Source organism: Ambystoma mexicanum, chromosome 9 (genome assembly GCF_040938575.1).
Source record: "Ambystoma mexicanum isolate Mex_15411 chromosome 9, UKY_AmexF1_1, whole genome shotgun sequence".
Classification (NCBI taxonomy): domain Eukaryota; kingdom Metazoa; phylum Chordata; class Amphibia; order Caudata; family Ambystomatidae; genus Ambystoma; species Ambystoma mexicanum.
The window spans coordinates 1,396,375,665-1,396,400,045 of NC_090931.1; the positions used below are offsets into that span (position 1 = coordinate 1,396,375,665).

General features: G+C 44.5%; 1 protein-coding gene across 1 annotated transcript in view; it reads left to right on the plus strand.

Annotated features, from left to right (window-relative positions):
- The window catches only part of XRCC5 (X-ray repair cross complementing 5), a 1,556,689-nt gene that overhangs the window by 486,655 nt on the left and 1,045,653 nt on the right, over positions 1-24,381 (plus strand). The window lies entirely within an intron of this gene.

The following is a 24,381-nucleotide window of genomic DNA, read 5'->3' on the forward strand; positions in this document are numbered from 1 at the left end:
TATCTTTACAAAGATATAATTATCACTTTGCTTCCATCATTTAATTTAAATGCATATTTTGCCTAATATGCTACTTAAAATAGCAAAAAATGTGTAGAGGATGAGAATAAGGACAATATAATCTACAGGATGAGGACAAAAAAGACAATAATTATATTTGTAATAAACTTGAAGCGATAAAAGAATTGAAAAAAGATCTAACTTCTGACAACCAGCATAAATGTATAAGAAATATTTGTGTTAAATCAACGGAAGTCAATCATTATGAAGACTAAGATGACACCGAAAGGATTTTTGGACTTTTTCTTTTTTTTCTTAATCAAATTGGACCATATGAATGGAATTAGAAATTAAATACACAAACGCAAGACATTAAATCGTCAAAACCTTGTTTTACCTTATTTTCTTTGAGTTATGGAGTAACCCAACATTTCTCCTTCACATTCTTAATATCAAAATATGTTTTTGTTTAGATCTTACAAGCGCAAATGTATTTCCTTATTTCGATAAAACTTTGTCGGACACGAGACTGTAGTTTGAAAGGAAGTACATGCAGCAATACATCTGTATATAAATGAATATAGGTGGAAGCGCATCTGGTCATTTGTCATCTTTTCTTTAAACATTTAACATAACATAGGGTTAGTTTCCTTCAAGGAACCAGTAAAACCTAAAGAATATCATGTGTTTGCAGATATTTTCTGTAAGAAGGCGGTTGAACAACTACAACCACATTGTAGCTCAACTTCTCTTTTGGTTTAATGGTTGGGCGGGGTTCTCCTATACTCCGAGGTAGGTACTATTATCTTAGCCAGCAAGAACATCAAGTATTAAGAGTATTTAACAGTGTGAGAAAGCTGTAGGTGTCTTGCTTGCTAGTCCCCGGGGATCTGTCATCCAGGTGGCCAGGACACGGCAATCGCTGTTGGATCCAATTCTAGGGGGTGGACCAGTGTTGGAGGATCACCGGGATGGGGGTTGAGGGTGTCCTCAGGGAGTGGAAGTGGGACACCGACCGGTGAGACTCAGTAATCCCCCTTCTTACAACACCTTTGCCCTATCCTACCACATAGGATAACGGACAAAAACCAGAGCCGTTTACCTGAAATGTCCAAATACAAGGGTCAAGCAAAGTCAGGCAGTTGACCAGAATCATGCACAGCTGACGACCCTTTATCTTCCCCACAGGGATAAAAGGTGGGGCACGAGAGCACAATACGCGCATGGCCGACCGCACGACAAGAGAGCTAACCCAGCACAGCAGTTCAAGAGGAGGAGAAAGGCGGCCACAACCGAAAGGGTGACAAGGAGGGACACGACCTTGCCCTTTTCAACAAAGGCCCGCGCAACCTCAGTGGAAAGAACCTTAAGACCGCGAACAATAGCCGACGTGTGTTGCTGCAGATGTCAATGGTACACAGGCCCTCCTCCGCTGATAACCAAGCCGGGGAGAGACACTTGTCACTTTGGTACCGTCCTTGACTCCAGAGAGAAGAAAAGCCAAGCGGTTCATCAGAGCTGGTGAGTCGAGGAGAGAGCCGATAAGAAACCGAACTGTGTTGAACAAAAGTGGCAAACGACTAATTGAAAAAAGTACAAAGAACTGTTATTACAAGAAGGAAAAAACAGCTACACGGGAGGCAAGCACCACATGGGTACTCACTCTGGAATCTCTTGGCGATTATCCTTTTGTTCAAACTACCGTTACCAGAAGGCCTTTGGATAAGCGCGAGAAAGAGGTCAAAGTGGTCATACAGGGGTCTAGTAAAATCCTCTGTGCAGTCGAATGTTTTTGGCCGCCAGATGATTCTAAAACTTCAGGGAAGTGAATCCTGCATCGTAGGAACTATTCAAGCAATTGTGTGATCGGAAAATGTTGGCAAGAGTCAACACGACGGAGGGATGCCGATGAAAAGGGGGCAAAGCCTGAAGTCCAATGAATAGTGTGTTGACAAGAGTGAAACCGGCAGAGGGATGTTCACAGTGAACTGTTCAAATAGACATTTAGATTTGTGAATGTCACAGAAGTGAATTGATAAAGGCCGTAGTGTACCCGATGGATGGAGGCAAACAGTCGAGAAGGGTTTGAGCCCGGAAGAGTGGGATCCAGGGGGTGAAAAGCCATCACCCCACCGATATATGAAAGCAACAGAAGAAATCTTTTCAAATACAAGTCATAGTGAACTCGACGGAAGGAGGCTGCTATTCGAGGGGGTCTGAGCCCAGAAGAGTGGGGTTTCAGAATGTGCAAAGCCATCACCCCACCAATATATCAAAGCAACGGAAGAAATCTTTTGACTACAAGCCAGAGGGAACCCGACGCAGGGAGGCTGCTATACGAGAGGGTCTGAACCGGGAAGAGGGGGACTCGAGGGTGAAAAATCATCTCGGGAGGATAGCTTAGGGGCAACGTACTCGCCTTGGAAGCAAGATGACACGGAGCAACACAGGTTCGATCCCCAGGTCCGTGCTTAGAAACCTCTGGGTATTAGGAACGTTACAAATAACCTATTGTATCATATATCCAAGTGTAATCAAAACCAGAACTTTGGTTTATGATTTTGTAGAAAGGAATTGTTTGTGGATCTGAGCCCAGAAGAGGAGGATCCAGGGGTGAAAAGGCATCACCCAACATACAAGCAGGAAGGAACTTTTGTTTATTATTTTGGAAAGCATCAGGTCCTCTGAGGCAAGAGACTTTTTGTAGAAAAGAGACTTAACCACGGAAGGTCCTGGGATCTGAGAAGCGGACCTGTCAGCTAGTGCTGGGAAAACTCGAGCGTGTGCTCTGCTCCAGAATCCCACCTTGTCCCTTGCTCAAAATGTGGGGAAGGGAGACCCCAGGGTACCACATCCTGACTTATCATTTATGAACACTTCTTTCTTTCTTGTGAATATTATCCCATACTCTTTTGTATTTAGTTGTAAGGATTGGCAATAGGTTTTTTCTTAGAATAGGCCCTTTTTATTTGACAAGACTCCACTAGGACTGCCTTATTATTATTTGATGGTCGTATCTTGCTCCCATCTTAGTTTTTGGTTTAGGTTAGGTGTTTTTCCAACCTTCCTATACAGTTACAGTTTAATAAACACCTTTGAACTGTGATAACGTGTGTCTGTTTTTACTGTTGCTACCATGAGTTCCTTACATAGGGGCATTGAAGTGGTAAGATGGATTTCCAAAACCAACCCTGAGGCAGGGTTCTGGGAGGCCACCGTATCATAGTCAATAATTAGTCGCTTGCCAAACTCTATCAAGGTAGCAAGCTTGGCAGTAATGCTTAGACCTCATTAATTGTGGTGGGGGGGAGACGTAGTACAAAACACACAGAGCATTGAAATAAAACTAATTTGACAGGAGAGTACAAAAATACACTACTTATTACTAGAGAACACCCATACTTTACCTTTGAAACAGTAAGAAAATTCAGTTAAGTACCAGAAGCAAACTTAACTATAGTAAATTAAGTTAAAGTAAATGTTCAAGAAATTGAGTAAGTAAAGAAACAGTAGAGGCAATACAATTACCTATACTTAATATAATAAGGCCTCTAACACTTCAGAAGTGCTTCCCTGCTAAAGTGAGTGGGCATAGTGCCCTTAAGCGTCACTAGTCCCAAAGAGAAACTTGTACAGAGAGTCAGGAGGCTTTTTGAGACAGGTTTTGACAAAGCCAACAGGTTGGTGGGAATGTTCCCAGGAGTCGAAAACAAAAGTAAGTACTGAGGATTAGGGGCCCTCCCCCCAATCCCACCGCACTGGGGGAAGCCCATAGAGATTCCTTGGCCAGAACTCCAACGATCATCACCAGGCAAGGAATAGGTAGGGTTCAGGTCTTAGGCGCCTGTAAAACCCTATGGTGGGAGTGAAAACGACTCTGATTTGTCTAGGAAATAACCCTGGGGTTGCTAAATTTGCTGGGTCCACTTACTTATATTGAAGGTCTCGTCACAGGGTGTGCTGGGATCACAGATGCCGTGGTCACTTTTGGCATCTAGATTGGGTATGTCTAAACCGCAGTTCCAAGCTCTGGTGAAACTGTTCCTAATGCTGGACTGCTCTGCCACCACCCAGGCACCCAGAACACCATGAGACTCATGATGAAAGAAGACTCTCAGGACACAATGGAAGCAGGCAGGAGCAGCTATTACTGGCCACAAGTGGTGAAAGGCAACTTGCTTGGCAGGCACTAAATAAAACTGCTCCTTGAAGGCCACTCTTTGAGTTGGAGGACAGCAACTGTGCGAGGTTTCTTCTTGTCCCACAGGCTGGTGACCGGCAGAGTTCCAATGCAAAACTCTGAATGGTGATCGTGGATAGTCCCTGGACAGAGCTGGTCATCCCACAGGAGGGCCATGGGACACTTCCGAAGGCTCCAGAGAGCATGATCAACATGCAGGGGTCAAGGGTAGCAGGTCCCTCTAGCCCAAAGGTTGAAGTGTCGTTAAGGGTCTTCCCGAGATTTTTTTATTATTTATTCATAATGCGCCGTAGCCCGCGGGTTTCGGGGTACATACATTTATACAAGGACATACATATTTTGAACGAGACAGTTGGGTACTAATTCTTAGTCTTAAGTGTCAATTCCACTATTTAAAGATGACCGTCTTCAGTGCTTTCCTGAAAGCTAGGTGGTTGCTCTATCGCCTCAGTACTTTAGGAAGTCTGTTCCATATTTGAGCAGCTCTTACTGGGAACGATCTGCCTAATCCATTTGATTGCTTGTAAGTTGGACAGACAATCTGCCCCAATGCTTCCGATCTCATTGAGCGGCCCGTGGTGTAGTGGGTTATCTGTTCCTTCAAGTAGGCCGGCGACTGTGCAAAAAGACAGCAATGCACCATAGTCATGGCCTTGAAAGCAATCCTGTCTGAGTGTTAACCAGTCAAGGGCTTTCCTGTCTTCTGTGTTGTGTTCCCTTCTGGCTTTCTTTACTATTCTTACAGCGCTATACTGTATGGCTTGGCATCGAGCAATTCACCCATTATTTTCTCCAATCATCGAGGAATTTCCATAGTCCAGCCTAGATAATATCATGGCCCTTGCTATAGTTGGGCTATTCTTTTCATTCAGAGAAGGTCTGATATGCTTTAATAGTCGCAGGTAGTATTGACAATTTCTTTTCAGGTTATTGAGATTCTGCGATTAGTGACGCTTCAAGATAGATCCCAAGGGTTTTTACTTTTCCAAGCACTCGTATAGGGGAGTTTTTGATCTGAAATGCTTAGTATTCCTTGCTTAGTTTGGCTAGTGCTTGATGTGGTCCAAAGATCATTAACTCAGTCTTACTCCCGTTCATGCACATCCAATTGGCTTTCATCCAGGCCTCAATGATGTTATAAATAGTTGCAACCTTACTAGTATCTGTATCATAGCAGCCACTCAACTCCACCACCAGCTGTGTATCGTCTGCATAGTTCGTAAAAAAGGCTCCTATGTTATCGAGCACTGTTCATAGACACCTAAGATACAGGTTAAACAACAGGGGAGACCAACTAGCCCCCTGCGAGACTCCACAATTGATGGGTGTTGGACTTGTGAAATTATCCCCCAATGGATTTTTGATCTGTGTCGACCAGGAATGAGGCTACCCATTTTATAGCTTTTGCCAAACAGCCACCCATGTGTTCTAGAGACCATTGGAGCTGTTTGTGGTCTAGCAAATCAGAGGCCGTGGACAACTCCAGCAACACCAACATGCCTGCTCTACCTTTGTCCATAATGCCTAGCATATGGGTCTGGCGAGCCAGCATGGCTGTTTCTGTGCTGTGGGCCATTCTAAAACTGGACTGTTGTTTATGAAGGATATCATTTGATTCCACAAATGCTTGCAGCTGGAATACGACCACCTTGTCCAGGATTTTCAGTAGAAAATTACAATTGGTAATTGGACGAAGGTTGCTTGGATGCTTCTGGTCCAAACCTGTTTTTTTAACTAATGGGGTGACTGTTTTGATGGCCACTGCTATATTGTAATCTCTGACTGATGTGTTTACCAACCGTGTGAGGAAAGGTATAAAGATGTCTCTATTGTCTAGAATCAACTTCGGTGGTAATATGTTCTCCGCACATGACGTGGGTCTCATAGTTGTCAGAAGGGACCTCATGTCCTCTAATGTGATAGTTCTAAACTCAAATTTTTCTTCCACTTTCTGCCCGTGTGGATCTATCAGTGGCTTTTGCTGATCAGATACCATGACCTGGCAGGTCCTAATTACTTCTCGTGTTTTCAAAGTTTTTTCTGTGAAAGCCTCTGGCGCTTTTTCACATTCATCTTGTGATGGTTGGAAGGGGGGACAGGGCGTTGGTCCAGAGGAATGGTACTTCAGAGCGACAATGGCCATCCATGGGTCTCCAGCTGGCTGAAACTCTTTGTAGTAGTCTTGACTCCAATAACGATCTAAAGAATGGCTGCAGAATCTTTTTATCCTAGTTTTGAGCCAAAGTCGGCCCCAGTCCTCCAATGGTAACGATCTGCAGCATTCAAACAAGTAAAGGTTGTCCAATCATGGACAGCCTCTTGTCCCCTTGCCCCAAATCTGCCAGCGTGTTTTCAAAGTTTTTGCTGTGAAAGCCTCCTGAGCTTTTTCACATTCATCTTGTGATGGTTGGAAGGGGGGGGGGGGACAGAGCCTTGGTCCAGAGTAACTGGACTTCAGAGCCACAATGGCCATCCAGCTGAACCTCTTGTATTAGTCTTGACTCCAATAACGATCCGAAGAATGTCTGCACAATCCTTTTACCCTAGATTCGAGCCAAAGTAGCCCCCAGTCCTCCAATGGTAACGATCTGCAGCATTCAAACTAGTAAACGTTGTCCAATCATTGGACAACCTCTTGCCCCAAATCTGCCCAGCAACCAGCATACCTCTGGCCTGAGTGTGAATAGGGACCAGTCAGTCCCAGCATGCTCATCAGGCCATCTGCACACAACCATGCTTTGCCCAGGAAAGCCAAGGCTTTACTCAAGAAGAGTCTTTCCTTGTATGGTATTTACATGGTATATCTTGACCTAAACGTGTGACATGGACATTTTGAGAGCATGATACTGAAAAAGGCATTATTTGGTCAAATGCAAAAGTGCATGCGCAGAGTATGAAAAACAAGTAGAAGAATATCTGCAGCCACCAGCCCAACTTGGACACATTGTGTGAGTAACATAAATATTACTAAAAGAAAAAGGTATCCAAAATACCCCAGCCACAATAAAGGAATATTATGGGGGCAGATCGGGTCCTGTGAGAAACCTAAAGGTGTCTCACCCACTAGTCCCCGGAGTTCTGTCATCCTGGTGGCCAGGACAAGGCCATCGCTATTGGATCCAGGTCCTGGGGGTGGGCCAGTGGGGGAGGATCACCTGGATGGGGGGGGGGTCTTCGGGGAGTGGAAGTGGGACACTGACGGGCGAGACACGGTAACCCTTTCCCTGGAACACCTTTTCTCCAGCATGGGGTCTGGCATGGATTCACATGCTCATGAATATTCCCAGTCATCAGGCTGGGGATCCTCTTTAAAAGAAAAAACAGTTTCACTTTCCTTTATAAACTGTTCTTTTCCTATAAACCAATCACTGAGCTCTGGGTCATTCTTCCCCCAGCCCCCCTCCTCTGGCAGCCATCTTCAGATTTTTACTGCACGTTTAAGTGTTGGGAGTCCTTGGGTTTCGCTTTTAGAGCCTTCTGGGTTTTTTGTGCTTTTTTGGCTAGGAAAGCCGTATTTTTGTTCAATCGAGCCTGTGTGCTCAATCGTTTATTCATCCGCCCAACGGGGATCCCTTTTTTACGGCACCTTTAATCACCCCTCAAGGGCAAAATCGTTGAGTGCTTTCTTCTTGGAAGTTTCTAGAAGGCCATCAGGCCTAGGCCGCGCTGGATCATGTCGGAGGAGGACGGGGCTTCATTCCTTAAGCTCTGCACCAGCTTAGGTTTGTGGAATGTTTTCATGGACGACAAGCATTCTCAGTGCCTTTACTGTCTTTTCCCGATGTACAAGGAAGAAGATTGCAAGATCTGCAGTGGCTTTTCGGCACATCAGACTGGCGGAGTGGCTCAGTCAAGGCCTCTACCCCGTGTGGCCCACAAGGGCATGCCTCATCCGGATCCGGCCAGCCAGAGCCGGCTTCTAAGTCCTTTGAGGGCGCTCCATCCGTGGGGGTGTCTCGTACCCACTACTCTCATTAACCTATGAGGGTAGTTGGCCGCTAGGGCCAGGGCTGGAGCAGACGCTACCTGATGGCCAAGGCAGGATCCCTTAGGCCAGCTATACCTTTTAAAGCACAGCATCCCCTGGCCTCACCATGAAAGAATTGTAATGTAAGCAACATATTACAAGTCTCAGAATGCACTAACCTCAATGTGGAAATATTTAGTGGTCCCACTCAGAGTTATGGACCTGGGAGAATGTTCCCAAGCCATAGTTGCTTTTGAGATTCTTGCAGGGAGAAGAAAACTGATCTTCTCCTACCACAAACTCATGGTCCTTTCAGCCTCCCACAGAGACACAGATTAAACCGAAGAACTTTGGTTTCTGTAGAACACTTTCTCCTTGGAGCAGAAGTGCAGGCAGGCAGGGAATAGAGTGATGGACATGCTGCCGAAGTTCCCGTCTCAGGACAAGGAGCAACTAGTGAAGAAGCTTAGCCAAGCAGCCCTGCACTCCGAGCACTACAATTCAAGATGGCGCCGAACCTCACACCTACTTTTAAAGCCTTGCTACTACATAAAAAAGGAAAATCCCATAATTGTCCAATCCCAACACAACCATAATTCCTGGGCAAAACCAACTAGGGAAATAACCTATGGTATGAGAAGAGGACGGGACAGAGCCTCTCCCTGACGTATACAAGGAGCAAGGAAAGCACAGTAATGGAGAGAATCTTCGATGGCATACATCCTGGTGTACAAGTGTCATTGATAAACAGCGAGATGGCAGAAGAGAGAGTCCGGGGGATGCATTGGACAACCAAGAATCCTTGATGCAAAGGGAGACACTGCACGATGCCAAATCTGGAGAACAGGGATGGCTGATCTAAGCCTGCCTGCTGCTGAGGAAAGCGGAAGCTCTTCAGACTGCACAGTATCTTCAGCTGAGAGCCTTGCAGGAAGTTAAGGCAGGACAGGAACCCCAAATCTCTCCTAAAGGGAACTGGAGGTGGAAAAGCCATAACTGAAACCTGCAAAGGTAGAGGCAGAGACTGGTACATGGCAGGAGGGCATGTACAAAATTGTCTGCGTGACAAGGGGAGAGGGGAGGGAAATACCTCTCAGAACCTACAGGCAGCCATAAAGATCCATGCAGGACTTTCCAGATGTACAAACAAGAATCCACCAATCGGATTGCTAAAGAGAGATCAATATTCCAGGTTTCACACAAGACGCAATCAGCCCTACAACATATGGTATTGCCAAGGGAAGAGACAGTGATCTGATATGATGTGGCATTTATAACGCTCTTGTACACAAGTGGTTGTAGGCGTGACAAGACAAGGAGGGGGAAACAAGGGAGGACAAAATAACAATCTTACTAGGCCTTGTGTCATTCAGATGGCACAAGTGCGGGGAAGAGGGAAAGGGAGAAGTGGCTTGGGGAGGGGGAACGGGGAAGAGCAGTTAACTCACAAGTGCAGCCAGCGCGGGGCTCTTATGAGCAGAGAGAAGCCACTGTTGGGTTGCAGATACAGACCCTTAAGTGTTAGGAAGCCCTGAGGCAGTGCAAGGGCAACTGGACATGCAGGATCCTGAGCCTGAGTTCAGAGGGTGATCAGGTGACTAATGTGTGAAGCAGTTAGGTGCATCAGAAGGGGAGAGGAAGAGAGAAAGCGGAAGCAAAAAGAAAGGTCTTAAATTGCTTCCGTTGCCAGTGGTGGTTCTGCTCAAGTTTGAGAGAGGCAGGGAGGCTGTTCCAGAGGGAGGCCCCAGCCGAGGAGATAGATCTGCCCCCAACTCTCTGCTTGGAGAAGTGTCTGACCCTCATAGAGTTGGAGGTGGATGAGAGGAGAGCTTGAGAAGGAAACATTTTTGGAAGAGAAAGTTGGAGGTAGAGCACTCGCAGGCCCCAGAAAGCCTTGTGAATGATGCAGAGGGTCTTGAAGTTGATCCATGCAGCCACGGGGAGCCAGTGAAGCGATTTAAGAGCTGGAGAGATACAATCCCTGTGCTTGAGGCCGAGGACAAGTCTCGCAGGCCTGTTTTGGATAAGTTGTAACGGTCAAAGCATAGAGGCAGGAAGATTTAGAAAGACGCTGTTGCAGTAGTCCAGCCTAAAGAGGACCAGAGCTCTGGAGACGGTGAACTTCAGGGGGAAGGTGAGAAAAGGAAGAATACCTCAGAGGTGGTGCAGCTGATGGTTTGACTTCTTAAAGACGTCAGAGATGCGAGGAAAGAAGGTGATGGTGGCGTCGAAGATGACCCCAAGGTTCTTAGCCTCAGAGGGAGGAGCAGGAAGAGGGCCCAGAGTGGGCCATGGGGCTGGAGGGTGAGAGAGGAGAGAGAGAGACCGATACCATGAGATCATTCCTGAATTGCGGCCAGACAGTCTGGTATGAGAGAAGAAGCAGAGGTGGCTGAGGGGAGCCTGAAAGAGATCGGAGTCTCATCACCATAACATTGCAAATAGGGGCAGAAAGTACCGATGCAGTGGGCAAGCGGTGCTAGGTAGTGGTTGAAGAGCCAGGGAGAGAGGTTGGACCCTGAGGAACACCGCAAGTAGAGAGATAGAAGAGAGAAAAGACCCTAGTTGGACCGGAGAGGATCAGTCGGTGAGAAAGGAGGTCAACCAGGTCAGGGCCTGATCAGTAATACAAAGGTTGTCACAGAGGAGATTGAGCAGGATGGATGGTTGGCCATGTCAAAAGCAGGGGATAGATAAAGGAGAATGAGGACAGAAGGGAGATTAAAGTCCAGATTGGAGAGCAAGTCTTCACGGGTGTTCAGGAGAGCGGTTTCCCTGCTTCTGGCAACTCTGAAGCATGGATGCAACCAACAGATTCAGTATGTAGATTAAGCTGGGAGATGGCCAGCTTTTCCAAGAGTTTGCCCAGGAAAGGAGTGATTGAGATCGGGTGATAGTAAGTCGGAGAGGAAGGATCGGTCGAGGGCATCTTTAGAAGGGGTGTACAAGAGAGTGCTTAAGGGGGAGGGGAAGTTTTAGTGGCAAAGGAGTGAATGCAGAAATCGGCCAAGGCTGCAGCAAGGGTGTCGATGTGGTCCTTGATGGTTCTGGATTAGCAGGGGAGAACCTGATTTGACGAGACGTTCATGATGCATTGAACTGGGATGCTAAGGTACACCTTCCTTTCAAAACAGTGACAAAAGCCCATGGACTGAGAAGTGTACACATCAAAGTAACGGCAGACACCTGAGAAATGCATGCCAGACTGCCAGTACAATCACCGAGAGCGTTTCTACAGGAACTGTGTGAAGTATGATAGTTTAGAGATATCTTTAAAAATACATTTTTGGACTTTGTTGGGCCAATCTTTGGAACTTTTGGTTAATAGAGTTCAGGATTTCTTAAAAAAAATATCTTGGGATTTCCATCAGCCATTATTTGCATCCTTTGGATTTAGAATAAGGTGTTGTTTTTTTATTGGGATGTCTCGACTAGAGGCAATTACTTTATCTGAGCAGGGTCCTGATAAAAAGTGGACCAAGAAAACATGCACACATTTCGTTTTGGTTGTCCAGACCTTCACCATGTTAGGATTTGTGTTCATAGAAAAGGTAGCTGTTATACCAACCTGAACCTCAATAACAATGTGTTAATAAAGTCAAGTTGAATCACTAATACTTGAGTCCAGTGTCTCACTGCTTGGCCTACCACAGCACTCGCATTGCTGCCTCACAACACCAGTTAGTTCCTGCTTTTCTTTTGTCTGCATCATGCCTAATAACCCTAAGGCCTAAGACTTCAAGCCTTGCAGGGATTTCAGGAAGGACATGTCTCTGTTGGATCTCCATAAGGCAAGTCTTTACTGCCTTGTGGAGGAGCACTACATAGAGGATTGCAGACCTTGGAAATATGTGCCCTGCATGGCCCACCGGGAGCTTGCCTCAATAATCTACACCTTCCTCCACAAAAAGGGATGTGAGAATGCTGTCAAAGGCATTGAATTCTTCTTCCAAAAGGGCACGATCCCTTCAGTTACTACCAGAGGAAGAGTGGTCTTCGGAGAAGGACAAGAAGATGCACAGAAGGAAATGTCCAGCTCTTAAAGACTCTAAGCGTTATTCTTCTTAAAGAGCCATCACTCCCATCCCAGGGATGTCAAGGGCACCTGTGAAAGACACCACCTACTCAAGTACTGTTCCCAACTGGTTACTCCACCCTGGAACAGCTTGAAGAATTCTGGTTTAAGATGTTTGTCATCCTTGCCAAGTCCCTGAAGGCAGACTGCTTTGGCACCGTTGCTGGTGCAAGGGCCAACTGCACTTGTTGAAGTCAATCCGCAACTGCATGATTGTTGGCTTGGTTCTGGCCCCTATGGCAGAGGCTGCTCCCCTCCTATGCTGAACGCTTGCGCCTTCTGGCATCTGTTCCGTGGAGGCTGACAGCAGCACCTCTATGGAGTATGCTCTTACACCCATTACCAGTTCAGGTCTTGCTTTTCGGCCTTTCCTCTGCTCCACGTGTCTTCACCAAGCTGTTGGCTGTGATAGATGTACGTCTCTGGAGAACGACAATTCACATCTTTCCTTACCTGCACGATTGGCTCATTCAAGCCTCCGCTGCAAATCTGGTGACAACACAACGGCACCACAGCTGTCATCTGCTGCACCACATGGACTTCTCCCTGGAACACTTGATCCAGTTCAATGGAGCAGTTCTCGACACTCACTTGAGCAAGGGCCTTTTTCCCAAAGATCGAGTGGAAAACATCTTTTGGTTTCAAAGTCTGGTTCTGGCCTTTTCTAAGTCTTCTGGACCTCATGGCTTCCTGCTGGTGCCAAATTCCTGGCTGCCTATGAGGTTGCCCCTGTGGCTACTTCATTATCAGAAGTATCAGTTTCACTGTGACATGACAGCCCTGCTTTAGGTCACGAATAAGCTGTCGCAGGTCCTGCTGTGGTGGACCCTGCTTTACAGCATGCTTAAGGGGGAGCCTTTATGGCTACCATGACTGTAGCCACGGATGTACCCTTGAAATGTTGGTGTGCTCACCTAGGAGATCTGATGCTGACAAGGCTTTGATCCGTAACTGAGGCACGGCTATACATCTGTCTACAGGAACTCGGGCAATTGGGCCGGCCAATGTGGCTTTTCTTGCCGCTTTATAATTTGTGTCCCGATTCAGGCAGATAACATGGTTGCCAAGCAAGGAATTTGAGGTTGCTTCCTCTGTGCAGTGACACAATGCAACTGTGGTTCTGGATTTCGGAGAAAATTGTCTGTTCGCCGTCCATCTTGACAGTACTGTGAACATGGTTGTGGATGTTCTGAGCAGGTGATTTTCAAGCTTTGGGCGATCCCTCAGGGGCAGCTCTTCTGGAACTACTCTCTCATTCAGCATGCCAGGTCATACCCCTTTGTTCCCCCGAGCCTTAACAGCCTCAACCTTCATGCTTGACTGCAGAGAGGCTGTGGTATTGGGACCTGTTATGCAGAATTTCATTCAGTACCCTCCAGGACCACCACATACAATTAGGACTACAGGTGTAAGCAAAACCAACCTTTGGTATAAGTCTGTACTACACAGTTTTTGATAGCGAGCTGAGCAGCCAGGCTTATCTCAAGAGGGAATGTGAGCAGTACAAGGATGTTACGCAGAGGTCTTAAAATCACAGTGGTTCAAGTAGACACTTACACTCAAGGTTTCTTGGTAAAACACTTATTAATTTGTTACACAATCATTTAGAAAACATTCACTAGAAGGAGGCAACTTAATATAATACACAAACACCCTTCAGTACTGAACCAATACGTTTCTGAGTCAATTAGGCTCCCCTGAAATAGGAGCAAAATGGCATTCCAGTTACTTTCAATTGGAATAAAAGGCACAAGTGAATAGAAATAGATCACAAATACTTTATTAGGCAGAGCAAATGGTTTCAGTTCACTGGAGAACTCGATTCAGTTTAATAGGCCTAGGCCAAAATGGACTAGTGTCTTGGATAGGAAGGAGCAGTTCTTGTAGTAAACGGTAAAGTCTTTGCAAAAGTTCTCAGAAGTAGTTTGCACGAAAAAGAATCATATGTTAGGTCACAAGCTGATTAGGCCTGCAAATTGGAAAAGTTCCACAAACTTTCACTGCGAGAGGTAAGTTCTCTCAATCGAGTTGACACAGTACCTTAGTATGAAGAGCAAAATGCAGCTGAAGACGTTGGTTCCTGGCAGTTCCTGCAGATCTCGCTGTTCCTGAGCCTCAGTCGTGGGGACAAGAGGGAGGATGTTGCGGGCCTCCTGCACTGCACGAATCGTCGGAAAACGCGGAGAAAATTGAGTCACTTCAGTTCCAGGAGCTGTAGTTCAAGCACACAAGCTGGTGTCCCTCTCCCTGGTTAAACCTAACCAGCTCAGAGAATGGTATCCAGGTGGTTTACGAGTTGATTGGTCCCACCAACTCAAAGGAAGACGTCGTCCTTGAAGGGGCTTCTCTGTCAATAAGAAATTGGCAATTCGGACCTGCAGCAGGGCTTCACCGGGCAAACCAGCGGTCCAGGAGTAGTAGCAGCAGCCATCCTCTTCCAGCTCGTCTTCGGTTCTTTCGTTCCAGTGGTCGACTCTGCTTTCCAGTCCAAGAGATTCGCCTTTCAAACAGTTTTCTCCCTTTCATTCCTGCCTAGCGGTCACTCACCCAGCAGGGTGGCTGTCCTTGCTGGACAGTCAGCCAGCCAAACATGCCAGAGTGCATTTGGGTCTGCTAGGAGATCAAGCACAGGGAGTTTCGGGCACCTCCCTCACTTCCTGCTGACCCCAGACACTCTTGACGCCAGAGGTGGTGTTCAGTCCTTAAGCCCGCCCAAAGCATATGAACAATGGGACCAAACCTGGTTTGGCTTGCAGAGACAAACTCTAGAAGGACCTTTCCAAAAAGAAACAGTGAAAAAAGAAGACCGGGACCTGTTTAAACAAAGGGGCTTAAGGCACCATCTTGAAAAACATGGCTCCGGCGATTTTTAGCTACCGTTGTTCGCGGTCGGGAAAAATCATGGTAGTTTGTTATAAAACCCCTGCCACCAGCCATTTCAATAGGAAAGGGTAGCATTATTTAGACACAGGGGATACTATGTAATCCCTCCAGCATTCTATTGTAGGATAGTGTGTGCTGGGTCTAGGAATTGGGAAAGATTAGTAAAGTCAATTTCACTTTACATTCTCTGGGAAACAGTAGTTCATCCCAGAGAAGGTTATTTACACCTTTTGGAAGTCTAAAAGACATCCCTGTGTCACTGCACCGAAGGTGCTATGTAACACACATGAAAAGATGATGCATATGGAGTTATCTAAAACTCCATAATCAAAGAACACAAGAGTAAAACACACATCAAAATACATGAAAAATGTGGGGAAAAAGGCTCTCACTCTTTCCAGGCAAAAAAATCAAGTCCTCAAATTCCAGCAAAGTTGCTGGGGGTCTCTAAGGTGAAGGAAATTAGCACATTTATGAGAATTCTCCCTAACAGGACCGGTCTAACGATATACCAGAGCTGCTCTTTTCTACCAAAAAGCCTGCCAGTAAGTCCATGGGTGGTTGCAGGTGGAATAAGTGCTGGGAGTAGGATTTGAGTCCTTCAATCTGTCTGTCCTCGACTGTGCTATATTTTGTGCTTGCCTTAGCCCTGCAGAGCCTGCAGATTGGCGCTGTTATGGTGTACCTGGCCGATACTTTGGTGTTTACGAGAACCTGCAAGCAGGCCACTGTTTTGCAGTTTTTGCAGAGACTATTGACCCAGTTTCCCATACTATTGTTCCTGCATGGGATTTGGATTGTGTCATATGATGTTATGGTGGCTCAGTATGAGCAGTAGGCTAACGCTGCTCGCACCTACTTCCTGTGCTTCTACCCGCGATCTTTTCGTGCCAGAACTACGGCACCCAGAAGGCACCGGTCGTTTACTGTGGGCGGAGCTATATAACAGAAGTCGCGCGCGCACTGCGCGCGCGCACCGGCGAAGTCCCGGTCTAAGTCCCGCTTTGCCGCTTGAGAACGCTGCTAACGCTGCTCGCACCTACTTCCTGTGCTTCTACCCGCGATCTTTTCGTGCCAGAACTACGGCACCCAGAAGGTGATTGCAGTCAGAGACAGACTTACTTACACTCATCAGAGCGGACATTGTTGGATATTAATATTATATTTATGTTTCTTGTGTAGGCACCGGTCTGTTTACTGTGGGCGGAGCTATATAACAGAAGTCGCACGCGCACCGGCGAAGTCCCGGTCTAAGTCCCACTTTGCCGCTTCGCCGCGGTCACCGCGGCTAGCGGCGAAAGCTATCCACATATCAACAGTGTTTGCCTACATTTGGGTATATATTACTCATTATAATTTAATTTATTATATTTTTTGTGTGTTTTTTTTTTTGGTAACCATGAAACGACATACAAACACGCTAAAGTCTGGCATGCCGATAGTAACCATATTACATAGATCTAATGGCGCCAGTTATTCTAAGTCTCCTACCTCCATCAATACAAAAAGGTCCCGACTTAGCTCCACTCCGCGAACAAGCTTCAGTTGTATGAAACAAGGCAAAACGGACCTTCTCCAGAGAATGGATATTCGCCCGTTCTGTAAAGACTCAAGGCAAATTCACCATGAAAAATTCCCAACTGAAAGACTAAGAGGGGCCGTTTTGCAACAACCAGTTACAGAGTTTTTGAACTCGGAAAACTGCTCAAACAGCGAGCCTACGAGCAGTGACACTGGTGGAATAAATGCAATCGACAAAGAAAAATCGGCGGTGCAGGTGGGGGAAAGTCGAATCGGTGAGTCTTACAGACCAACCATAATCACCGAACCTATTGTCAAGTTTGCTAAAGAAAATGTCTCACTCACTGATAGTGCTATACTTACGAATGTAATAACTGGGACGGCAGTTCCGTCTCCCGAAGTTTGTAATGTGTCTGGCATAACTGTAAGTGATACTTCAACCTCTATGCCACCGGTAGATTATGTGTCCCAAGATTTTCCTGTTATTGACTTGGAGATTAATTCCTCCGCTGCACTCTCTCATACAAGCTCGCAAAACTTATCCAAGTCTCCGGTGTTATTTACGAACACTAGCCCCATTGACTCAGATGCAAATCCTTCTTTTATCGTTCCTACTCCTAGAAGGGCAACTGGAAAAGTCTCCTTGGACAGGCGCCTTAATGATTCTCGAACTGTAAATACGAGTATAGCTCTTACATCCATGAACAACGCTATCTTGGCGTTGGCCAAGCTTTTCGAAGTTTTGGTTGTGAAAGCGGAGACACACTCAAATCAGTTTGACCAGATATTTGAGAACCAGCGTATAATGGCTAATAGATTAGAAAAATTGATCAACACAAAAAAACTAACAACATCTAAACGGTCTATGTTCACACAGACGACACCAGCTTTCGAACCTATTGCTCAAGAGTTTCAACCTATACCGCTTATCCTGGAGCCTATAGTAGATTCCATGGAAATGGTACTCGACCCAAAAATTAACATACAGAAGATCCCCACATATGCTTTATTTGATACTAAAAATGTTGAGAAATGTAGCATCAAAAAACCACCCTTACAAGATCAGATAAAGAAAACAAAAAATATGAAAATGGGGATTCGCCAACCCTCACAAGTTAAAGCTTTCATAAATAAAGTTTCAGCTACAAACACTCTTACTATAGCGACATCTAAAGCTATTACAAAAAAATATGCGTTACAAAAACGTATAAAAAAAGTAAACACACAGTCAGAACCTGACTCGTCCAATGTGGTTCCAGTATACAGCCCTCTGAATAATTTGATTAATGCAGCAAGTCAGATCTCACGAAGTAACCCTACTGAATTAAGTGGGAGCTTATTGACCAATGACGCACACGGTAGACGCGATTTAATAGCTACTGAACCTACCGGTAAGCCCCTGGCGACTCAGATCCTAGAGGGCGATGACCAGTGTCGCAAAGAAATACGAAAGGCTGTGGACGATTATTTAGCTTCTAAATCGATCCCAAAAAACCTAACTTTCCCGCAGGTAGCCTCAGCCAACGCGCAGCCACTTGCGTTGGACACAGTCCCAATCTCAAAAGAATCAACTTCACTGGACATGTGGGAAGGGCGTTCTATTACTCCCCTTCAACCTACATGGAATGCGAAGTCAACAAAAAGTGTCAGGATAGAGTCCCCTGAGACTAACGTAGCTCCTTCTGGTGACATGGAACGCCTGTTACAGACAACCCTAACGAAATTTTTGGAGGCCTCTATTGCCTCTCAAACAGCTTCTATTCCAAATAGACATAACGGCGCACCTAAGGAATTGAATGAGCCATTACCTTTAGCCAAACAAAAACCTGCCGTTGCTCGCGCTAAACGGCCGGCGATACATTCTCTGACCCTTAGCTGCTTGCCGACACCAGCTACACAGTATAACTTAAATCGAGCGTCTGTTTTGGCAATTTTTCATGATATCCCAGATCTTGATGATATAGGAACTGTAGACATCGAACTTGTGGAATTCCCAGACGCTTCTAACCAATCCCTAGTAAATCTATGGATTAATTCTAGGGTGGTAGTAAACACAATTTGGGCTGCGAAATCCCAAATCATTGATCTTGGCTTTACACTATCTGCAACCCCAGAGGCAGTGGATAAGACCTCTACACGCCGTCCGCCACCCCCAATCCAGAAAAAAAGTCGATTCCAAGAACAAGCAGAACAGCCTTGCAGCTGTCAATGCCAGTCGAAGCAAGGATAGCATACGACTCTTGAACCACCTAACCTCCTTTTTGCTAGTTGGAATTCCAGAGGGCATCGTCATCTAATCAATAACCCCACTCAGCATGAACTGAATTATGATGTCATTCTACTCCAAGAATCCTGGTTAACCAGTACCCCTTCTTGGAATAATTATGATGTATGCTTAACTCCAGCACTAAAACATCGTTTGGGACGCCCCACATCGGGCCTACTAACCGCTGTTAAACAGTCCTCTGGACTAAAAATAGCATCATGGTTTTCTCCGAATCAATTTATCCAAATGACTAGAGTGATGGGAGAAGGGCTCACATGTGCTGTCATCAACATCTACTGGAATCCTGCGGGAATTTCTGAGGATAGTTTTTTTGAATCCCTGGCACAAGCGTTTGACTTAATCATGTTGGATGGGCTTGTGGACTTGATTTACATGGCAGGAGACTTAAACTTACATTGTCTGGGCCCATATGCTAAGTCGGAACATAAACGACTTGATATGTGGTCAATGTTTACTAAGGCACGTAATCTTTACATGCTGAATGGAGCCTTTATACAGGACATTCCTCCTAGACCTACATGGCATCGGGCCAACAGTAGTGGAATCATCAACTTCACTTATGTTAATGGGAAGATGTTAGACTTGGTATTAAATTTCTGTATAATTGAATCCAAAGCAAGTGATCACAATATTCTGCAGACAACCTGCAGGAGTAACAAAATGCCCTTCAAGTCTCAACCACTCTATCTTAAAGGGACACATGAAGTGAACCCGGCTAGAAATCGAGTGAAGTGGTCGGAACACTCTTTAAAAACTTTTAGATCGTGCTATCATGCTAATCTAACAAATAATACCATGAGTGAAACTGTGTCTGATGATGTTTATTATGACCTAATGCAGCTTTTTTCATCATCTTCTATTAAACACAAACAAAAACAAACACCGCACTTACACATTCCCAATCATGAAGTCAAACTTAAAAAGGCTAGTGTTCGGGCTGAGAAAAGAAAGGCCAGCAAACTCCCCTTAGAATTATGTCAGGCTACTATTGTGCGAATACAAACAAATTACAGAAATTGGGCAAGAGACATGAAATCTAAACTGTATCAGAAAGATGGGGAAGATATGCTAGCCTCACTAGCATCAAAAAATCTGGCCCGCTCATGGCACATTATAAACCAAATAACATCAGGTCACCAAGTAGCAATCCAAACAAACGATGTCTCAGAGGACTTATGGGTAAGTTATTATTCTGACCAATTTACAAGTGTCCAAGCATTTTCATCTGTTTCAGTAGCAAAGTTTGACGCTATATTTAATCTACGTTTCACCAAAGAAGACATAAAACAGCTAATAAGTCAGGCAAGTAATTCCAGGGCTCCTGGTCCAGACGGCCTATCCAACATACAATTAAAACAATTTCCGGATATTTGGGCGGACATTTTATGTCTTATGTTTGAAACAATCAACAAATCTCAAAGAATTCCCTCATCCTGGAGACAGTCGATTCTTATTCCAATTTATAAAAAGGGAGATCGCGCATGCCCGGCAAGTTATAGACCTATATCATTATTGGATGTCTCAGGAAAGATTTTTTGCCGACTCATCCTACGAGAGTTACATGAGTGGACCAAGAATCACTGGAGACGAGATCCTCTCCAATCAGGCTTTGTCTCTGGTTTAGGAACATGTCCTAATATTATTACTATTAATATGCTGAAAGCCCAATACTCAATTAAGAAACAGACTTTATTTCTTGCATTTATAGACTTCCGGGCTGCGTTCGATTCTATAGATCGAACTCTTCTTTTTAATAAATTGAAAGCGTTCGGCTGCCCCAGTTCTATTTTGGCCCTAATTGTGCAACTTCACACCAACACGACTATGCGCGTTCGACTCACACGTGAGGGCCTTCTATCGGCACCTATTCCGACATCTGTCGGACTCAAACAGGGATGTATTTTGGCTTCCACATTGTTTAATCTTTTTATATTAGATGTAGGCTTGTCCTTTCTTGGTATTAACGCTGATGCTCCTGAGCTGGGTGGTCAACGCATCCCGTGGATGCTCTATGCAGACGACTTAGTTTTGATATCACAGACACCAAAGGGTTTGCAGAATTTGCTAACTGCCCTCTCACAATATGCAGATTCAAACCTTCTCAAAGTGAATTTAGCCAAATCTCAGATTATGGTTTGCAAACCCCACGGTAAATGTAGAACTTACAATGGGCCGTGGTTTCTACAACAGCAAATCATGGAAATTAGTTCGAACTACAAATATCTGGGTGTGTTCATTCAAAATGCTGCCAGCCATGTTACTGATTCACACATCTTAGACACTAAATTGCTGAGCCTTATATCGCAAGCAAAAATTTTGATATATAAATATGGAAAGTTTACGCTGAAACATATTCTGATGTTTTTTTAACAAAAAGTAGTACCCATCTTGCTTTATGGTGCGGAGACAAAACTATACTCCGATGACAACTCCTGGAATAGACTAGAGGCCACTTTTTGGAAAAAGGTGCTGCGGCTTCCAAACTGTGTACCTCTACCTATACTAAGATTTGAATTGGGTCTGAAATCACTGCATAGCAGAGTGAAATGGAAAATGTGTGCCTTCTTTCGGAAATGTTTGCTTGGAATTACTAATAACATTTTGAGTACAGTTGCTTGCCATTTAGCAGGTTCCTCTGCCTCTTTTCCCTTGAGATGGCGAAACTTGGTTATAGACACATTAGCGAGAGCTAATATCTCCTTGCAATATCTTATTGACAATCCAACTAGCGCTAAGAAAAAATTCTTTTGTTGGGATTGGATTATAACCCATGAATTATGTGTAAAGTATAAAGACTTTGATTCAAATCTTTTCGGCCCTAAACGTTTAGGACAAGCGGCTGGATACTTGCTCAAATGCCCTTCGGCGAACATTCGTAATAAATTCTTACGTGTCAGACTGAATCTATACCTGACAAGAGAGATAATGGTCAGACGTAAAATTATTCACGTGGATCTTAACTTCTGTCGGTTTTGCAAAAAGCAAGGTGTAAAAGAGTCTCTTCAACATTTAATTGTGTCATGCCCATTGTTGCATGATATCCGCCAGAAACACTGTAAAAAGCTGTTTGAACTGTACATGGAGAAGGATGAGAAAGAGATTTGGAGTATGTTATTTAAGAGTACCAGATTTGCAGTTATGAAGGCTATTGTGCACTTTTTTGAAAATGTTTTATTTGATGAGATACAGGTATAAGCATTTCGAATAGACCAACTAATAATGTGAATCCCTTTAAATGTAAAACTCAATAGCTACACTTGGACTATTGGTTTTTAAGATGATCATTTGGTCATGTCGAATGTTTATAATGATGATTTTAAATCTCTTACATAAATTGTCACGCAATTGTATTACTCTTAGACAGAAAGTTGTAACTCCTCACCTCTGCATCCTTCTGTTTTATCATGTTTTATTTTTTGTACGTTATTTAATATGCCTAAATGTGTCAAAATTTTGAAAAGTTGATATAATCAGCTATAACAAAATAAAAAAAAATAAAAAAAAAAGTATGAGCTTTTATATTCATGTTATTTGGCATTGGCGACTCTGAATGGGATTTTTCCTGGTTGCTGTCACTTCTGCTAGCTGTGAGGGAGTAGTCTGTTAAGCCCCATTATCTTATTTCATTAAGAAGGTGATTCTGAGGTTAAGACTGACCTTCCTTCCCAAATTGTCATCTGTCACAGAATATCATCTTTCTGTTTTCTTCCTTCCAATTGTCTCTAAGGGAGAAGTGCAGTTGCACTGCCTGGACTCCAAGAGGGTTCTCCGCTATTCTCTGTCAGACGAGGAATATCAGGAAAGATGAGCAGCTCTTTGTGGTGCTCGTATGGGCAAGGCTGTTGCCAGGCAGGCTATATCCAAGTGGATCAATCTTTATTTCAGAGTGCTGTGATTTGGCAGTGAAGAAGTGCCTGAGGGCTGTCACGGTTTTAGAACACAGCACACTCCAGCCAGGGACTCTTTCCCCTGACAATGAATGTGGCGCACAATAAAAACGCTTTTTATCTTTAATAAGCCACGGGTTCTTTTATTTGAGTAGGCCCCCAACCCGTCTCGGACCCAACCTTCACAAACACTCTGTGTCACAATGGACTAGGAACCAGGCCGGTGTCTATCAATAAGATATTTATTAATTTATGGTGTAATGAAAAGGGAAACATTCAAAATACAACAGCCACTATTATGCTGTGGCAACACAAATGCAATGATTCTTACAGAACAATTGGTTCAAAATCCTAACACAGTTCACATGGACCTTTAATGACAAAACAGGAAAAACTGTTTTAAAGCATGTAATAGCACTAAGGTTAAGCACCCCCCCTGCAACACTCACCACCAAATATCATCTAACTTAATTCCCTTTGGATGGAAGGCAGTGGCAATGGGTAAGGATAAAGAGAGAAAAATCAGATTTGAAATACAGCCCACCACCCCAAGATGGGAAGTCAAAAAAGAAAATCAAAACCCGTTTTTAGAGCAAAACGGCAGAATCGGATTTTGCTTTTTACTCGCACGGCTACTCACAATTGCTATGGAACAGCGAGAGAGGGAATTCATGTTGCTACATTTGAGGAGATAAGGAAGCTTAAAGGCTACTAATCAGCACACCAGAACAACTTGGAAATGAGGTAGGAAATTCGATTTTGGGGGAAGAAAGCAAATGCAAAAGGAAAAATAAACGGAAAATGGAAATTCGTTTTACACTGGATTTGCAATGACGGGTAGCTAAGGAAAGGGGCTTAGCTTTCAAAATCGGAAATTGGTTTACAAGGACAAGGACAGAGGCACATAACAGATAGGATTCTAGACAAAAAGGAATTGCTCTCAATGGGACTATGGTTTGGGTTTTTTAATGGAAAGATGTAAGTTAGGAGTTTGTGGGGGAAGGTACACAATCCACGGGGACTAATCCTGTTGAAGCTATACTTTAATTACGATAGTTAGTAAAAACACTCGACAAAATTGTTGTTTTTGAATGGCAACAATATTGAATGTGAATTTCAATGGGGGAATTAATGGATTTATTACAAAATGATACGAAGGACTTATACAGACAACTGAAAGATTTATCAACGGAATACGCCAACATACACAGGCTAATACAGATTCTTCTATGGGAAGGTGAATAAATTATACTGGCAATTTGGGACTTTCAATGGGATTTTCTATGGGATTTATAATGGTGTTTCCATGGGGGAAATATTGGATGCAATGTTATAAAAGGAGAGGGGTATGCAATTTGGGACTGGGGTTATTTGCTACGTACAAGGTCAGCCTTGGTTTGGGTTTCTGGAAAGCCATCTAAGACTTTCTTGACAGCTAGGCAGGGGATCTGGTCTCTGCACTATGCCTGGATGGGATTCTGGACAGCCAGCTGGATCTCAGGGCTCTGGACAGCTAGGCAAGGGGTCTGGTCTCTGTACTCTTGGATGGGATCAGCTGCC